Source organism: Juglans regia, chromosome 6 (genome assembly GCF_001411555.2).
Source record: "Juglans regia cultivar Chandler chromosome 6, Walnut 2.0, whole genome shotgun sequence".
Classification (NCBI taxonomy): domain Eukaryota; kingdom Viridiplantae; phylum Streptophyta; class Magnoliopsida; order Fagales; family Juglandaceae; genus Juglans; species Juglans regia.
Window position 1 is genome coordinate 24,607,692 of NC_049906.1, and position 19,930 is coordinate 24,627,621.

Genomic DNA, 19,930 nt, shown 5'->3' on the forward strand with positions numbered 1-19,930 from the left:
TGGATTGATTGAATGGGGCAATGGAAATATATGGTTGAACAAAATGGATGACAATATGGAAGAACAATATGGATGAACAAGATGGAAGAGTATGATCAAAGGATGAATAGACTCAACAAAGGAATATGAAGACTCTTTTTGGTTTATATGGATATTTTGATATGCAAGACAAGATATGAACATCAAGAAAAATGGATGAACACGTATGAATATTCAAGAACACCATGATGAACAACTTCAACACCAATTCGAGAATGCACAAAGATGAATAGACTCAACAAAGGAATATGAAGACTCTTTTTTATTTATATGGATAATTTGATATGCAAGAAAGTGTAGATGAATAATATGGAAAATATAAGAACAATGAAGGAACACAAAGATAACAAAAGATAAATCAATCACCTTTGATTCACAAATTGCACATAGATGAAAGGAAACCTCATATATTGATAGATAAACGATTCAACACCTATTCAAATTGCAAGGTGATGAATCAAAAATAGATAGATGGACAACACCTATTCATGAATGGCAAGGTGATGATCTTCTACTAGGGATTCAAAAATTTCACCCAAGTAGCCTAAGTGCAAAAGCACCGAAGTGTTCACAAGAACAAGCCAAATAGTTCCACATAGGGAAAATGTCAAATGATCAAAGATTTCAAACTAAGGTGCTAAGGGTCCTATTTATAGAGAGAATAAAGTGGAAACCCTAATATGTCTCTTGATAAATAAAATAAATAAATAAATAAGTGATAGCGGTGTGGGGCCCACGACATTGGCCCTCTCTTGCCTACACATGCATGCCTAGGACCTTGTCCTAGGGCGGTTTTTGATGATTTTGACATTCCCCCTTCCTTCAAGAATATCCTTGCCCTCAAGGATCACATTCAACAAACTCCTGTCCACATAGTCTTTACTTGCCTTCTCCGCCGCGAAGCAATTCGCCAAACTGTTGTTATCACTGGCAGTGCAGATGCTGTTCCTAGCGCTGCACTCGCCACCAAAGGACTTCGACTTGGGCCTGCCAACCCCACGTCTACTGTGCACAATGGGAAGTAGAAATCTCATGCGTCGTCTGAAGGCTTGAAATGAACTCATTGTGGAAATCAGAAGCATACACGTGAAACTTGCTTTTAAGTTGCATGGGTATCTTGATTGGTGGAATGATCCCAGGCTAAGAAACGTCGTGACATAGCTCACAAAGATGAGGGTTGGTACAACAGTAGTGGTTAATGCAGAACCTCACTTGTCTTTTACACCATCGGTTTCCCATAGTTCGGACATTCCTTCTTTTGCTAACTCAGGTAATCTTGGTTGTGTTTGTTTTAGTTCACCTAGTAATGCTAAACGTGGTGGATGGATGCTGGACTCCAGCGCCACTGACCACATGACGTTTGATGCTAAGGATTTTACACAGACTTCCTTACCGAGACGTACCAATATTGCCAATGCAAATGGCATTATTTCCCCTATTACTGGCGTGGGCACCGTGACCTTAACCCCTACTCTGCGGCTGCCTAATATGTTACTTGTTCCATCACTATCTCATAAGCTTCTCTCCATAAGCCAAGTGACGTCTGACCTTAATTGTATTGTGCTTATGTACCCTGCTTTTTGTCTTCTCCAAGACATTCTCACCAAGGAGATAATTGGGCGTGGTACTAAGAAAGGGGGGCTCTATTATATGGAAGACTTTAGTGTGGGCAGAGCTCATCACATGCAGCATTCTATTGGTGTCAAAGAGAAGGAGATTTGGCTTTGGCACCGTCATTTAGGACACTCGTCCTTCACCTACATGAAACACTTGTTTCCATATTTGCTTTCTAAATTGAAGCATTTTGATTTTCAATGTGAAACTTGCATTTTAGAAAAAGTCATAGGGTTTCTTATCCTTTGCATTTGAATAAAAAAGACACTCCTTTCGCCTTGATACATTCCGATGTGTGGGGTCCTTCCCCAATTACTATCGTGTATGGGTTCAGATGGTTTGTGTTGTTTGTTGATGATTGTACCCGCATGACTTGGCTTTATTTGCTAAAACATAAAGATGAAGTTTTCGGTGTGTTTAAGTCATTTCATGTTATGGTAAACACACAATTTTCTGCTAAGGTTCAAGTGTTTCAATCGGACAATGGTGGTGAATATGTTAATCACCAATTTCGGGATTATTTTGAACATCATGGAATTCTTCATGAAACTTCATGCCCCCAAACTCCTCATCAAAACGGTATTGCTGAGCGAAAAAATCGACACGTTCTTGAGACTGCCTGAGCTCTCTTAATAGGTGCCTACGCTCGTCCTCGATATTGGGCTGATGCCGTTACTACTTCCGTGCATCTTCTGAACTAAATGCCCTCTAAAGTGTTGGGGTTCCAAACACCATTATAAGCTCTTGCGGCACATCCTCCCCTGCCCACGGTCTTGATGCTTCCACCCTATGTGTTTGGGTGTGTTGCTTATGTCCATTTCCATAAGAACCAGTGGACTAAGCTAGACTCGTGTGCTCGTCGCTGCTTATTTTTGGGGTATGCATTTCACCAAAAAGGCTATAGATGCTATGACCCAACTTCTCATTGCACCTATGTCTCCATGGATGTCACCTTCATCGGAACCGAAACCTTATTCCCACCCACTTCTCCTCTTTAGGTGGAGACTGGCCAAGAGTTGCCGAAATGGGTGGAACTAGACCAATCGGGCTTGTCCAAAGCACATGTGGAGCCGATGCAATCAATATGTGTTTCTCAAGCTCCTGAACATCAAGCAGTTAATCATCAAGAAGTCAATCATGAAGCTGCAATTTCTTCCCCCTTTGTAGTACCTGAAGACCCAACTCCTGAGAATGACCCTAAGGTAAGCTTTTTGAATGCCAATATTATAGAATCTCCTACTGGTTATGTATTACCTCATACCTCATAGGCACAATCGTGACAAACCACCAAGCCGCTACTCACTAGATATCGAAGAAAGAAGATCACTATATCCCATTGCCAACTATGTGTCCACAAGGTGGCTGACCGAACCCCTCAAGACCTTCATGCATGACGTTTCTACTCATCATGTTCCAACAAGGGTGGAGGAAGCCATGGAAGACCTGAAGTAGACTCAAGCCATCAAAGAAGAAATGGAAGCCTTAATGAAAAATAAGACATGGAACGTAGTACCATTACCAAGAGGAAAGAAAACAGTTGGGTGCAAGTCGGTGTTCTCTATCAATTTTTTATTTTGTTTTTGGTTCTATAGAGAGGTACAGGGCAAGACTCGTGGCAAAAGGGTATACACAAACATATGGTGTAGACTATCAAGAAACTTTCTCACTAGTAGCTAAACTAAATATTGTTAGAGTGTTGTTATCTCTTGCAGCGAACTTAGATTGGCCACTACATCAGTTTGACGTGAAGAACACTTTTCTTCATGGTGATCTTGAAGAAGAGGTGTATATGGACATTCCTCCAAGCTACTCAGTGACCATGGGAACTAATGAGGTGTGCAAATTGCAGCGAGCTTTGTATGGATTAAAGCAATCGTCGTGGGCATGGTTTGGGAGATTTAGCTTGGCAATGAAGAAGTATGGTTTCAAACAAAGCAACTCAAATCATACTTTATTTCTAAAAAGACAACAGGGCAAAGTAACCGCTTTAATTGTCTATGTTGATGATATGATTATAACAGGAGATGATAGAGAAGAAATATCATGGCTCCAAGGGCAATTGGCTAGTGAATTCGAAATGAAAAATCTAGGTGGGCTCAAGTATTTTCTAGAGATCGAGGTTGCCAGGTCAAACCATGGCATCTTTCTATCCCAAAGAAAATATATCCTAGATTTATTATCTGAGGTTGGATTGTTGGAGTGCAAACCGATAGATACCCCGATTGTCCAGAATCACAAGCTTGGGAATTATCCAGATCATAAACCAACTGATAAGAGGAGATATCAACGGCTAGTTGGCAAACTAATTTATTTATCTCATACTCGTCCAGATATTGCATAAGCCGTGAGCGTGGTGAGTCAATTTATGCATTGTCCAAGTGAGAAACACATGGAGGCTGTAACTCAAATACTGAAATACTTGAAGTCATCTCCAGGGAAAAGGCTTATGTTTTCTAATAATAATCATTTGGAAGTCAAGGGTTATACAGACGCAAATTGGGTCGGGAACATCTCAAATAGGAAGTCAACCTCAGGGTATTTCACATTTGTTGTATAACACCCGGGCCTAGCGCCAAGCCTATTTTTGTATTTTTGAGTTACATATATGATAAGCCCAGTTGAAATCTTTTGAATACTATTTTATGGGCTCAAACTAGTTTTTAACTGTTATCAAATTTTTTCTAATAGACTCGTCATTGTAGTTAAATTTTTTTGAAAGGGGCTCTACTCGATCATCGTATGGCCCAATGCCACAGCCATCCCAATTTGGTGCAAAGCGCACCGTTTAAAACGATCAGCAGATTTTTCCAACAGTTTCCTCTCCATCCCGAAAATCCCTCATTTTTTGATATCCAACTCCCCCTTCGCACGACACTACCCATGCACGTCAAGCCCCTTTTCATTCTCTAGGGTTTTCATATCACCCATATAAATATACACATATATCTCATGCCTTTGGAATTGCCTATTTACAATCGTTGTTGCAACCAACCACAAGAATCACCCAACCTCTCCTGGTTCGACGCCAACCTCCATCTCCACGCTCGCTAGTTCTATCCTGCACGGCCAAATCCGCCAGCCCAATACCTAACCAACGTGTAACTGCAGCACCAAGCACCTTCATATAACCACCTTGCAGTCGCTGCTACCTCCTTCAACCACCATCACCGAGACCCATATCGGCCTCCATCTTTGATCAAATGAAAACTAACGCCACCACCATAGCACCCGTGGCCAACCACCTTTGTGCATGACCCGCGCCACTACAAATCTCCACCAGAAGCAACAAGCCCAGTTGTTGCATGCCGCTTCATCGCAAAAGCCCAACTCGAGTCAGCCACCCCTATTCTGCCCTACACTTCCGTGCCCAGCTGCTGATATGCTTTGGACGTGAAGGGCTCTATTTTCGCACACCAAAACAGGGGAAGCATCCCCACCGTGAGCCACGTCGTTAGCCCCCTCCACTTCGATGCCACTGCCATCAAAAGACGCCGGAGGACGAGCCTCCACCTTCAAACGCTGCCCTGGTCGACGCCCAGCCCTAGACCATTGCATGCCTCGCTGCCTCACGGTGAGTTTCTGTTCTCTCTAATGCCGAGCTCTCTCACGCCGAGCTCTCTCTCGGTCCCTCACTCTTTCTACGTGAGGTCTCTCTCACTCTCTCTCTCCCATGCCCAGCTCGCCAGCATATCCACCCCAACCGCCGTGCCTAGCCACTTTTCGCAAATCGAAACTTCTCTTGTAAGTCCTTTGTTTCTCTCCAACCGCAATGACGCTGCTTTGTTTCTAGTATAGATGTTTAGTTGTTCCTGTAAACTTCCATGGGTTTAGTAAATATTTTGAGTGATAATTACAGTTTTACCCTTTTAGCCAAATGTTTCTTGAACAAGTGTTTTCGATAGGACATGTTTTTCCATGGGGCTACGTAGTTTTCAATAAATATTTTAGTACAAAATTATATTAGTTATTATTAATGTTTTAGTCCAAGTTTTTAAGTCGGAAAAATGATGAATTTAAAAAGTGATGGTATTTTAGAGTTAAGAGAAATTGTAGGTTTTGAGGTATTAAAATAGGTATTTCAGGTTTAGATATTAAAATACGTAGATTGGAAATTTATGGAAGTTACATTATTATTTTATAGGTGACGATTGATTTTCATTTAGTACTGCTGTTGAGAATTTCTGATAAGTTAAGAAGTCCAGGTAAGCGGGGTTCCTATTCTAGGCTTTATACGAGTTATTGAGACTGAGGTTGACTTTCTGAAAACTTTACATATTTTGTGATGAAATGACAACTTGGAAAAAACCAACATCAGTTACTTATTTGCATTACTCATGAAATCTTTATGAAAAAAAAGAAAAATATTTTCTGACATGCATTGTGTAGACATGAGCTAAATTTTTTCATGTTGTCTCTGAAATCTGAAAAAGAGCGATATTGAGAATCTGAAAAATTGTGCATTGATTTAGAAAGATGCTTCGAATTTTGTTTTTCAGTAAGTGAGAATGATCTGGTTATGTTTTGGTACTCTATTTTGTTTTGATACTGCATCTGAAAACCTTTGGCATGGTGTACTGATTTTGTATTTGACTGTGTCTCTGCTATGCTCTGTCATGCTCTGCTCTGTTATGCTCTACTCTGCTCTGTTTGGGTTGGTACCAACTTCTCCGTCTCTGAGTGCACCCACTTTGGAAACAAAGTGGTTTATGTGGTCTTTCCTGTGTGCACACTCAGGGCTCCGAGAGTAATAAGGGAAAGATTTCACCTCGGTCTCTGCCTAGTTTGGCCACCGGGGTTAGCACAGCCCTACCACGGGGGTGAAACAAGGTCTCTGCTCTATGAGATGCTCTATTTTGATGTGATGATGATGCTCAGGTTATGTTATGCCAAAGTACTCTGGGTTTTACTGGTCTTAAAACTACCGCTCTGGTACTTTTGAAAACATGTTTTGTTCTGCATGATAACTTTGGAAAATATTTTGTTTTGCATACTGTACTTTGTAAATACTCATGTTTGCACGCTAGCATATGTCCTTTGCTTACTGAGTCGTTGATAACTCACCCCTTATCTCCACAATATTTTTCAGATATTTTGGATACTTCAACGGAGGTTCAAGAATAGGAAGTATGGGTAAGGCTTTTTGAGCATAGTATTTTAAATACAAAGAGGGTACTTATTATTGGAGAATTTTTATTGAATAGTTTCGTTTTGCTCTATTGACTTAGTACTTTGGGTAGTTGGCTTGTATTCTTAGTTCTTTATTTTGAAGTAAATGGTTTAAAGTAATGAGGTCTATGAGTAATTGAGGAATTTGAGTTTATATTTGTACAATGAGATATGATTTTAAGTGTTAAGAGGTAACTCTCCGACCCATCTGGGTCTAGGGCGTTACATGTTGGTGGAACCTTGTGACATGGAGAAGAAAGAAACAAAAGGTGGTGACACTCTCTAGTGCAGAAGCAGAGTTGTGAGGGATGGCCAAGGGTTTGTGTGAACTTTTTTGACATAGATATTTCTCATAATCCGATTCAGCATGATAGAACTAAACATGTGGAGGTGGATCGGCACTTCATCAAACATAACCTCGAGGCAAAGACAATTCGATTTCCATTTGTCAAATCTGAAGACCAGCTAGCATATATACTTGCCAAAGCCGTGTCCAGCAAAGAATTCTACAACTTACTAGTCAAGTTGTGCATAAGGGATCTGTATGCATTAACTTGAGGGGGAGTGTTGGAGTGAGTTGTAATATATGGGTAGATGGGAGGAATTATAGGAAGAGGAGAAATTCTTTCCATCACACGAGAGCATGATTATAGGAACTTGATTTGTAAAGCCAAAAATAGAAGATTTATTCTGGTCTTATATATTTGTAACAAACGATTGTGTAGATGATTGATGAATACAGAGTAAATATTTTGACAAATAATTGTGCCAGGTATTGGCTACCGACTTTACCATTTACCGGTTAATAGGTTTTTTGTTGGTAGCCATATTTTGTGAAAATGAGAATGAGAATGTTGTCCTCCATCCTGCAATTCTCTTGATAATGTTCAATAAAGCAACCCTTTCTTCTTACAATTTCCCGTGTGCAAATGTCATCACACTTTTTCAGGTAGTTCATCTGCTAAAATCGTCTTATTGACCATGCTTTATTTCCTTGAGTTGTAGCTATTAAGTTGCTTGTGCTAACAATATTCTATGAACTTATCACTTATTTTAAATTATGATTTCAATTCAATTCAAATTCAATGATCCTTTTCATTTCTTTTAAACTAAAAAACTTCAATCTCACAGTGAGAGAAGCATTCCCCTATCAAATGGAAGCTAGAAAGTGGTTAATTAAGTGCTGTTTCAAGATTAATGCATGACTGTATGCATGAGTGTCCATGCAGGCAAAGCATCAAAGAGAAATAATTGGTTCTACGAAATTAAGTATCAACGATTGTCAAAGATTAAGTATTCTAATGATAGCTGTTTTTCTTAGTTACTTTTCTCCCAAATCTTATATTAGTCATGGTATCAGAGCAAATTAAGATCCTGTATTGCAGGAATTCCATTGAAGCAAACCTTCCTTCTATACAGCTTTCTGCACTAGAGAATATGCACTATAGCCACATGGTACAATTGGAATTGGAACATATAGTCTTGAGAAAGTCTATTGGGAAATGAATGAGATTGAACTACCTTGGGTCCTCAATTTAGTAGGCAGTGAACTACCTTGAAGCCTATTGAGATATATCAATTTGAAAGGTATCATTTTCTTGTCTGCTGGATTTAGTAGGCAGTGAACTACCTTGAAGCTGACTTTCCTTTATAGGCGTTTTATCATCCTTACTTTCATTCACCAACTATGATTTTCTATTGCCTTTGGGATGGATAAAGACTAACGACATATTTCTTTCCTGATCTTTCTATATATTGGATCAACTAAAGCTGTCCATTTTGTCGGAAGGATTTCCATTTGATTTTAAGTGATATTTTAATTTCTGTATAAATTATTTCACCTTTCTTCTGCATAATTTTGTTAAACATAACCCAACTGAAACTATCTCACACTTCATGCACACGATTACACTATCACATAGTTTTGGACAGTTTCAACTGCCACATAAATCTTTGATGGCGTGTCACATATCAAATCTGAATGATTTGAGCCATTTAAGTAATCCCAAATCTTAAAGTCGAATCTTGTGATTTTAGGATCAGATTGTAATAGCAAATTTAATCTTAAAGACAGAAGACTTTTGAGGTTGCTGGGGATGAATAAAACCAAATCCTCAGCTTGATGTCTTGAGAAATCCTAAGTTGTTGATGTCTTGAAAAGTCCATTGGAACATGTTTGAGAAATGAGAACCACAAAATAAGTTAAAAGTAACTTTCCAATTCAACATAATCAGTCTCTGGTTTTCCATAGCTTATTTTTTACATGCTTAGTCATCAGATCTTGAGAATATGATTTCTGAACGCTGATGCAGTCACAAGTGGATTGGAAACTGGTTTGAGAATATCTTTAGCCAGGAGGTCATGCTAATGTTTTTAACAAGGAAAAATTAAGGAATACAAAGTGGACTGGTTAGAGATTTGTATGATTAATAAAGAAAACCAAGGTGACTAAAGTGAAAGTATCTTTCTCTGTTGCAGGTGGATCCAAACACAGGAGTTGCGATGTATGAATCGATGACATAATCAAGTACTAGTTGGAAAATATGGTATGTACAGTCATATTTACTTGCTCCCAAATGGTGTATTATAATTCCAGGTACTGAACCACTAGTCCTAACAGGTGTGAAGAAGTTTGGCTGCAGTGACATAGGAAAGGGCATTGCTGTATTGGTGATTCCAGGATCATGATCCTTCTGTTTAAAGGTAGTGGCAGTACTAATGTCAGATTCTACAGGGTTCTGTGCACTCCCAACAACGGTTGGAGAGATACAGATATTTTTCTCATCACACTTCCCAGCAAACACTAATGCAGAAGTAGACCCACTATTTATGCCTCGAGATTGATCAGCATAACAGTCCACAGGTCTGTGATTGTTCCTCTGTTACAAACAAGGGAGATAATGTCAATTATTACATTACAGCAGTACATGAATTTATGACTTGGTGTAAATTCCACTATCAATTCCCAAACATACGATCAGAAGTATGTGCAGCACCACCAGGCTCAAATTTTAGAGGCCCAATTTATTCTTGAGGCACAAATCGCCACCTAACCAGGTCTATTTGGACAGGACACATGAAGGGAGACATGAAGTTAATACACGACCCCCCACTCACCAGCATTGGAGGTAGGAACTGGAATTTTGAGTAGCTCCATTTTCAGTTAGCCTGCTAGCATTGGAGGTAGGAACTGATTTTCGAGAATGGAGCTAAATCTGATGGCACACTGATAGTTTCAGGGAATTGTGAATAGAGAGATGATGTTCTAAGTTATTGTCATCGTAAGTTGTGATCAATCCTGTTTCTTTCTAATCCTGAATTTTGTGCTTATTTAGGGGTTTATATTGTTCTTTTGTTAGACCCTTATGTCAGGCAAGAGTAACAGAACATTGGAAGTTGCAAATCTTAAAACATCCTTGAAAATGACCCGTCAGTAGGATCTACCACAACCTTTAACAAGGATTGTTCGACTTGCATTGTGATACCCATATGATATGGATAAGGATAGGTGGTGTATGGGATCTCACATTGCTTGGGAAGGAGAAGTTCTTGCTCTTTATAAGGTTCTAATGGGGCTCCAATTATATCATTGACTAGTCCTTTTGGAGTATAGGCCATGTGGTTTAAGTCTTTCATTAAGGTGTTATAAATGGTATCAGAGCCTATCCCAACCAGAAATATGAGACTTGAGCTGTGACACCTACAATGGACAAGCCCGACGAGGACGTCGGGAATTTAAGGGGGGTAGATCGTGATACCCCATATGATATATGATATGGATAAGAGTAGGTGGTGTATGGGATCCTACATTACTTTGGAAGAAGAAGTTCTTGCTCTTTATAAGAATCTAATGGGGCTCCAATTGTATCATTGACTAGTCCTTTTGGAGTATAGGCCATGTGATTTGGGCCTTTCATTAGGGGGTTACAAATGGTATCAGAGCCTATCCCAACCAGAAATGTGGGACTTGAGCCGTGCCACCTACAATGGACAGGCCCGACGAGGACGTCGAGAATTTAAGGGGGGTAGATTGTGATACCCCATATGATATATGATATGGATAGGGGTAGGTGGTATATGGGGATCCCATGTTGGCATTTTCGGGCTGTACTCAAGGTTGTAACAGTGAGGCGGTGGAGGAGTAGTTGACATGAATGAGGTAAGCCGTGTGTATTTTCTTAACAAGCTACTACACCAGGCATTCTGAACTCCCAAAATTAATTTGATGTTGCATATTTTCACAGGTATGCTTATCCCTGGTGGAAAGAGAAACTAATTAACTCCGAATTGAAAAGGAAAGATGGTTTATGCCCCTTGACACCTGAGGAAAATGCTTTGACTCTGAGGGCGCTGAAATATATGGTTATTGCAGCTGGTGAGTAGATAATGCTGAAGCAAAATCCTTGGCTTTTGATACTTGGTTATTGTTTTTCTTCTCTTTACTGAGCCCCTCTGGCTTTTTAATACAGGTAAGAAAAGAGACACTGTTGGAATCAACTGACCTTAGGTTTTTCAAAAATCACTCATCCCAGATGGCTGCATTGGATTATCTACTTTCACTGGAGAGTGATATTTTTGTTCCTACATATGATGGAAACATGGCCAATGTAAGATTCTTTTAAGGAGCTGATGTAATTTCAACTAATCACAAGCAATCAATCAAACACAAGAAGGAATACTCGGATCAAGAAGGGAACTAGCAAGATTCCATTATGAAACTTGCAGAGAATCTTCAAGGGATTCTCAACCTCCAAACACTATTCTTTCAAATGATCAATCAACAATCGAAAAGCTCCCCCAGCATTGCTTATATACATGCAGGCTGAGATGAAGGAATCCAAAACGCTAACAACAAAAGATAAAACTCAACTATAAAAGGCTACAACAATCAAAACGCCCTGTTTCATTAAACTTCATTCATGAAAACGCAGCTGCTTGCACTTTGAATGACACCTCCACATTAAACCTCAAAACTCCCCGTTTCATTAAAGACCCCATTCTGTTAATACCGTTATTACTCCCTCGAACTCCTCCTGCATACAACTTCTTCAGCCTTCATAAGGATCTGCCGTTCTTCAAGGCCTCCACAAGACACCCGTGACAATCCCCCCTTCTTCAAGGCCTTGCCCACAAGGCACCCGTGACAATTATTAAAGGACTGTACCCAGTAAATGGGGATACAATGACCTTAGCTTCCACAGAGATTCCCAAGAACTATCTTCACTAGAAGCACCTAACCATTTGACCAAGACTTCAATGGATGCATGATTGCCTAGCTTCTTCATCCTTCTATCCAGAATTAACTCAGGTTCAGGTTGCACACTGCCTTCAGCATCTACTGGTGGTAATGTTGGTGAAGGAGAAATTTGGTCCCCCAGCTTTTGCTTCGAGGATGAAACATGAAAAACAGGATGTATTTTGGAGGAAGAAGGTAAGTTCAATTTATATGCTACTGTCCCTATTTTCTGTATGACCTGGAAGGAGCCATAATATCTTGGAGTCAGTTTCATATTGTGCCACATAGCCACAGACTTCTGTCTATATGGCTGTAACTTCAAAAAAACCCAATCCCCCACTTGGAAAACTCTCTCAGTCCTTTTTCTGTCAGCATATAATTTCATCCTCTCTTGAGCCTTTCTCAAGTTTTCCCTCAAAAGGGATAATATTTCCTCTCTAGAACTCAACTGGTGATCCACTTCAGCATGTACAGTAGTGCCTAGAATATAAGAAATCAACCGAGGGGGTGGAATCCCATACAAGGCCTGAAAGGGTAAAAAACCAGTTGATGAGTGGACAGTAGTGTTATAACACCACTCAGCCATAGGTAGCCACTAACTCCAACTTTTTGGCTTAGACCCCACATAGGATGTCAAATAACCCTCCACACATTTATTCAATGCTTAAGCTTGACCATCTGATTGTGGATGATAGGCTGAGCTAAAAGCCAAAGTGGTTCCCTACATCTTAAACAGTTCTGTCCAGAAAGGACTAGTAGAGATTGCATCTCGATCAGAGACAATAGTCTTTGGTAAGCCATGGAGCTTAAACACACCTTGGAAAAAAACCTCAGCTACTTTACAAGCTGTATAGTGGTGAGCCAATGGAAAAAAATGCCCCAACTTAGTCAATCTATCCACCACAGTCAAAATGACAGTCAGTCCATTTGAATTAGGAAGACCAACAATACAGTCCATGGCAATATCAAGCCAAGGACTTTGAGGAATAGGCAAAGGTTGAAGTAACCCTGCAGGAAGGATAGTTTCATGCTTGTTCACTTGACAAACCTGGCACTCCCTCACCAATTTTTTAATATCCTTCCTCATGCCTGGCCAGAAAAAATCCATCTTAGCCTTTTGTAATGTTTTATGGTAGCCTACATGACCTGCTTCTGGACTGTGATGAATATGTTGCAGACTTTAGCATGAAATGGTGATGAAGGAACTATCACCAATTTCCCTTTCCTGAAAAGGAGACCCTGTTGTAAAGAAAATTCCTTAGAAACCTGCTGCCCTTGCTGCAAAGCCACAACCAGATTAGTGATATCACTAGAAAAAGCATAACTTTGTTTAAGTTCTTCTAACCACAAGGGAGTGGGAAATGAGATAAGAGCCAAGGTAGCTGAATCTTCTTCAGACTTTCTGGAAAGTGCATCAGCAACTTTATTGTCCCTGCCTCTTTTATATTCTACACGAAAATCATAACCCATGAGCTTTGAGATCCACTTATGTCGAGCCTCAGTGGCCACTCTTTGCTCCAACAAGTGTTTTAAAGCCTGTTGGTCAGTTTTGATCTTGAAGGACTGACCCAACAGATATGGTCTCCATTTCCCCACTGCACACACTAATGCTAAAAATTCATTTTCATAGGTTGACAAAAACAATGCTTTCTCTTTTAAGGCTTTACTAAAGAAGGCTATTGGTTGGCTGTTTTGCATCAATATAGCTCCCAATCCCACCCCTAAAGCATCACACTCAATAGTAAACTCCTTAGAAAAATCAGGAAGTCTTAAGACAGGAGGACTTGCAAGAGCAGATTTTAACTCTTTAAAAGTCCCTTCAGCTTCAAGAGTCCAGACAAAGGAGTTCTTTTTTTAGCAACATTGTTAATGGGGGGGCAGCAATAGAACCATAGTTCTTGATGAACTTTCGATAGTAGCCAATAAGGCCCAAAAAGCCCCTCAATGCTTTCACTGTTTTGGGAACAGGCCAGTCCAACATAGAAGAGATCTTTGTAGGATCTGCCTTCACTCCATCTTCAGAGATAATATGTCCCAAGTAGTCAACCTCAGTCACCCCAAATCTACATTTGGATTTTTTTGCAAATAAAGTGTGTTGATGTAAAACAGATAAAACTGACTTCAAGTGCTCGAGGTGTTCACCAAAGTCTTGGCTGTAAACCAAGATATCATCAAAGAAGACCAAAACAAATTTTCGAAGGAAAGGTCTGAAAACATGATTCATCAATCCTTGAAAGGTGGTAGGTGCATTGGTAAGCCCAAAAGGCATTACCAAGAACTCATAGTGACCCTCATGAGTTCTAAATGTTGTTTTGGGAATGTCCTATTCTCTTACCCTTATTTGATGATAACCTGATCTAAGATCAAGTTTAGAAAAGAACTTAGCTCCATAAAGTTCATCAAGTAACTCATCAATGATAGGAATTGGAAACTTGTCCTGGATAGTTTCTTGATTAAGGGCTCGATAATCCATACACATCCTCCAACTACCATCAGCTTTTTTAACAAGCAAAACAGGTGATGAGAATGGGCTTTGGCTTGGTCTTATAAAACCATTGGATAACAGGTCATGCACAATTTTCTCAATTTCAGATTTTTGATAATGAGGATACCTATAAGGTCTCACTGAAATTGGTGCACTACCCCCCTTCAACACAATCTGATGATCAAAGGCTCTAGGGGGTGGCAACCCCACTGGTTCTTCAAATACTGAGCTGAACTGCTGCAAAACTTCTTCCAATTAAGGCTGAACTTCCAGCTGTTTCAAATTACATAGACATATCAATAAAGTTTCATTGGATAGAACCCAATGTCTTGAGCCACTGCACACCTAAGACAATGTCACAGCCCCCCAAAGTAAGGACATGGAAAGGAACTAGAAACTTAGTTCCCTGGACAGTAACCAACTATTCACATTTGCCTTGAGTCAGTATTTTAGTACCATCTGCCACTCTTACCTGAAGAGCCTCATCCTTAATTACCTTTAACTTTGCAGCTTCCACTACCATTGGATCCAAAAAATTATGAGTACTCCCTAAATCTACAAAGATCTCAATAGAAGCTAAGCCAATTTTCCCAAACAACTTCATAGCATTGTTATCGATACATCCAGAAATGGCATGGATTGAAATCTTTAACTGCTCAAATTCTTTTTCAGTTTCTTCCTGCAATTCTGGTACCAACTGTGCCTCAGAACTGTCAATTAAGTCCTGCTCAGCATTACATGCCCCTTGTAAGTAATACACCCTCGGATTTTTACAAACATGGTTGGGATTCCACTTTTCCTCACAGTGATAACACAATCATTTCCTCCTTTTATCATCAATCTAAGAAGAATTTACCTTCTTCAAAGAAAAAAAATTCTTTGGACCTTTATTAGCTAGATCAGCAAGTGCCACCTGCTCTACTGGCCATTTATCAGCATAGTGATTATTCGGCCTCCAAGATTTTCTTGAAGACAGTACATGCTCTTCCTGCAACTTAGCCAGACTAAAAGCAGCCCCTAGGTTTAATGGATTATACATTTTCACTGGTATCCGAATTTCATCCTTTAATCCACTAATAAAGCAACTCATTCTATGCTTCTCAGACAACCCTATCAACCTATTAGATAAGGTTTCAAATTGTGATGTGTACAAACTAACTAAAGTAGTTTGTTTCAACCTTGTTATAGCCTCCATTGGATCATCAAATGCTGATGGTCCAAATCTCCCTTGTAAAGCCACTACTAAAGACTCCCATGAATTAAACTGTCCAGCATCTAAGGCATTTTGGTACCACACCAATGCCTCACCTTCCATATGGTGCAATGCCACCATTAACTTCTGATAGAAAGGTATTTGAAAGCAATCAAAGTACTGATTAGCCTTAAAAGTCCAACCAGCAGGATCATTACCACTAAAACGTGGAAAATCCAATTTAACACTTCTATGAAAACTACCTCTGTCTTCCTGATTCCTAAGTTCATGAGAGACTTCTCTATCTCTACGTGTATTAACATTCATAGCATCAGCCAAAGATTTCAACAGTTCAGAAACTTGATCTAACCTTTCCGTTATACCAGAAATTGCTTGTTGATGATGCTCCAATTGTTTCTGCATTACTTCTTGCTGTCGTTGAGAACCTTCAATCTGACCTTTCAATGCTGCACGTGTGCCCTCCACCGTCAGAATCACAGTTGCAAGGATCGACTACTACTGATACCACTTGTAAGATTCTTTTAAGGATCTGCTGTAATTTCAACTAATCACAAGCAGTCAATCAAACACAAGAAGGAATACTCGGATCAAGAAGGGAACTAGCAAGATTCCATTATGAAACTTGCAGAGAATCTTTGAGCGATTCTCAACCTCCAAACACTATTCTTTCAAATATCAATCAACAATCGAAAAGCTCCCCCAGCATTGCTTATATACACGCAGGCTGAGATGAAGGAATCAAAAACGCTAACAACAAAAGATAAAACGCAACTATAAAAGGCTACAACAATCAAAACGCCCCGTTTCATTAAACTTCATTCATGAAAACGCAGCTGCTTGCACTTTGAACGAAACCTCCACATTAAACCTCAAAACTCTCCGTTTCATTAAAGACCCCATTATGTTAATACCGTTATTACTCCCTCGAACTCCTCTTGCATACAACTCCTTCAGCCTTCATAAGGATCTGCCGTTCTTCAAGGCCTCCACAAGGCACCCATGACAGCCAAAGTTGTTGAAGGCCACCGCACGTACTGTTCTGAAAAGTGTGATGTAATTGCTTTAACTATTTTAGTGGTTTCATTTTGTCAAGGATAAATGAGTTGGAATTGAAACACCATAAGTGAGATCCCAATTTTCGGTTTTTTCCCACTGCATTTTGTGCATGACCATTAAAGCAGAAGTCAAAAACACCATAAGCAAGGTGCTCTTTTTACTTAAAAGACTGCCAATGCTGGGCCTTTTATCTTACCAGAGGTTATTGTTTTTTCATGGCTAGTGTCAAGATAATTGTTAAGCAGATCAAGGGGAGGCTTTGGACGTGGCTTATGATCTTTATTTTAATCCATTTTAATTGTACCAAAACATTTTATCTTAACTGAGACGTCTGTTGTCTTTTTCAGATTTCTTAGGTTGAAGAAAACAATTTTGTTGGACAGAAAACAGCTGGTAAACTTGATAGACCAGTACAATATTGGATCACTTACTTGGGATGAGTTCTCATCAGCAGTGAAGAAAACTCATGCGGATCGCATGGGTAGGCCAAGTAAAAGGGTGGTGATCCCAGACAGACCCAAAGAAGAGGATTATTTCTATGCCAACCCAGAAGAGTGTTTGCTACCATCGGACGAATCATTGAGTAGTACGTGACCATTATGTTGGGAGATTCATACATTTATCAGTGTTCTCCTACAGTGCTAGCTGTTTGGGCATAGATGGGTCTCTTCACAGGGTTAAAATGATTAGAGAAGGAACTTGTTATGAAGAGAAGATTATAGGGATGTGTTAAACTTTCAAGAAAGCCTGAGAGATCTATGGAAGCTACCCTGCAATTACAGGGTGAGAGCAGATTGATCTGCACTGTACACAGATTTAGTTTACGCAAACTTTGAAGGTTAATTCCTTTCCCTTCCATTTTTGTATTTTTTTGTTTCTCTTGGATCGGGCTACTGCCACCATTTTTAGATTTTCTTTAGCATATAATATCATATTTTAATCATCCTCTACACATATCATTGCCACTGTCCTACAATACTTTGGTGTGCTATCATGGAATGATAGGGTGCGGTGTGTATGTACTTTATGCAAACTACATTTATTAATATTTTGGGTTCAATTTACTTTTTAGTACCTTTTTGGGTTCTAATTCATCCAAGGGCCCTCTCCCAATTAAAATAATGCCCCCCTGTTAACAGTAGGGTGGTTGTATTTCATAAGACTTTATTAGCATGCAGACAAAGCATGGTTTTCTCCCGAGAGGTTTCATCCTGTAAATCTCAAGAAATGATATTTATCGTACCAGCGTTACATAATCTTTTTTAAAAAAATAAGTAAATATGAGACCAAAATAGAAAAAAAATAACTAATTTATACTCGTAAATCTCAAGATAATGATTGGAAATAGGACAGACAAGAGAGGCTCAAGAATCAAATTAAATAGGTTTCTTCTGTACCCAGAAAGATTATGTTTAATTGGGTCCCTTGCATGGTAACCCAACATGTTGTATCGTAATGGTGGAAAGTAAAAGGTTGACCGAATAAAAAAAAATTAAAAAAAAAAAACCACCGGTGTCCGTACATTTTTAAGAAGAGGATCACATTTTAAGATTTATTATTTTTATATAAGAGAAATTTCTACGCAAAACGATTATAATAATTTAATTTTTTATATAATTTTATAAATTTATTTTACCATAAAAATAATTTTATAATATTAAGTACGACATCAAGTTATAATACTTTTTGACTTCAAATGTCTCCCATTAAGTCGTTTTATAGACCGACAAAAAGTGATACAAATTTTCTTACACCGAAAGCACAAAACTGTTTTCAATTAATCGTATCGGAAATGCTTTGGGTCTTGAATTCGAAATCTAAAATGTGTCCTAAATGTAATTTTTTTTTTTTCTACTGAACGATTAAAAAAATATTTTTTAATGATGTTGTGATTTTTTTATTTTTTTAAAAAATATTTATGATGATTTAAAAAATACATAAAAAAAATAAAAAATAAAAAACTTATTCGGAACGAATTCTAAATTCGAGATTCATAACAATTCCCTTAATCGGATTGGGTAAAACATGATAACCAGGAATCCTAGGATGTATAATGTACCTCCTCCTTTGAAAGGGACGTTTTGGTCTTCATTGGTCTCCGAACCTTTTGACGCTTAACGAATAGCCCAACAACATCTTTGCTTAATATTTAATTATTAGTATTTGAGGTTTTTATGTTAGTTTGATTCTGTACGTACATTTGAATGATCCAAATGTACAGCCAACGTATTGGAAACATCGTATTGAGCAGAAAAGGCTGGAAGATGACACCAAATTCTAAATAAATTATGGCACAAAGCACTCGTTACGTGGGATTCTGGCCTTAATTCTGACTTGTCGTCTTTAGATCAAGTTCATTCGCTATTAAGAAAGGTTGAGTGATTATTTTGTACAAACATAAATTCTATTAAAAACCTAGAGAATCTAAGCTTGATCATTTTTGGTTGAATCAAAAAAATTGCTCGTATTTTCGGCGAGGGTGTGGTATTGTAGATTTTTATAACATTTATTGTTTTGAAAGAACATTTTCTTCCACATTACCTTAATATTAATATTTTTAATTTTTTTTTATAAAAGATCGCTGAAAATAGTAGGAGTAATTCACTAACTAGTGATGTTGTACCTTTAGTGATATTGACTCTCAAAAGTTATAGAATATAAAGATCCTTATAAATAGTGTGATAGCTATATATTAGTATTCTTTTGTTGTTTAGAGACTAGAAGAGAATATTTGTAATATAGCTTCGTTTAGATGGTTAGTTAGTTTGTGATGTTTAGGCACAAAGTACTTTGAATAATGCTAGTACAGTTTTCGTGCAGCCTAAACCAACCATCGATTCAAAGATACACAATGTACCTAGTAGTATTTTATTAACAACCTATTGAATAAAATGAAGTTCTTTGAACGCTGTTGATAATCTTAGAAAATTGTCCTCCTAAGAGATATGATGATCTGGTTATCTTAGATTATTAATTGTAGCCTGATGAGAGGCTTTCCATACTACGAGGTGATGAACATGGATTGTGAAAAGTAACTAAGATTTCACATCTTGTGAGACTATGTATAAGAAAAACAGTTTCTATGAGTTCTTGTTCAACATCCATAGACAATTAATAAAAT

The 19,930-nt window shown here is 38.6% G+C and overlaps 1 pseudogene; it reads left to right on the plus strand.

Annotated features, from left to right (window-relative positions):
- The window catches only part of LOC108993903, a 32,658-nt pseudogene extending 15,141 nt beyond the window's left edge, over window positions 1–17,517 (plus strand).
- Window positions 17,518–19,930: the final 2,413 nt, after the last annotated feature.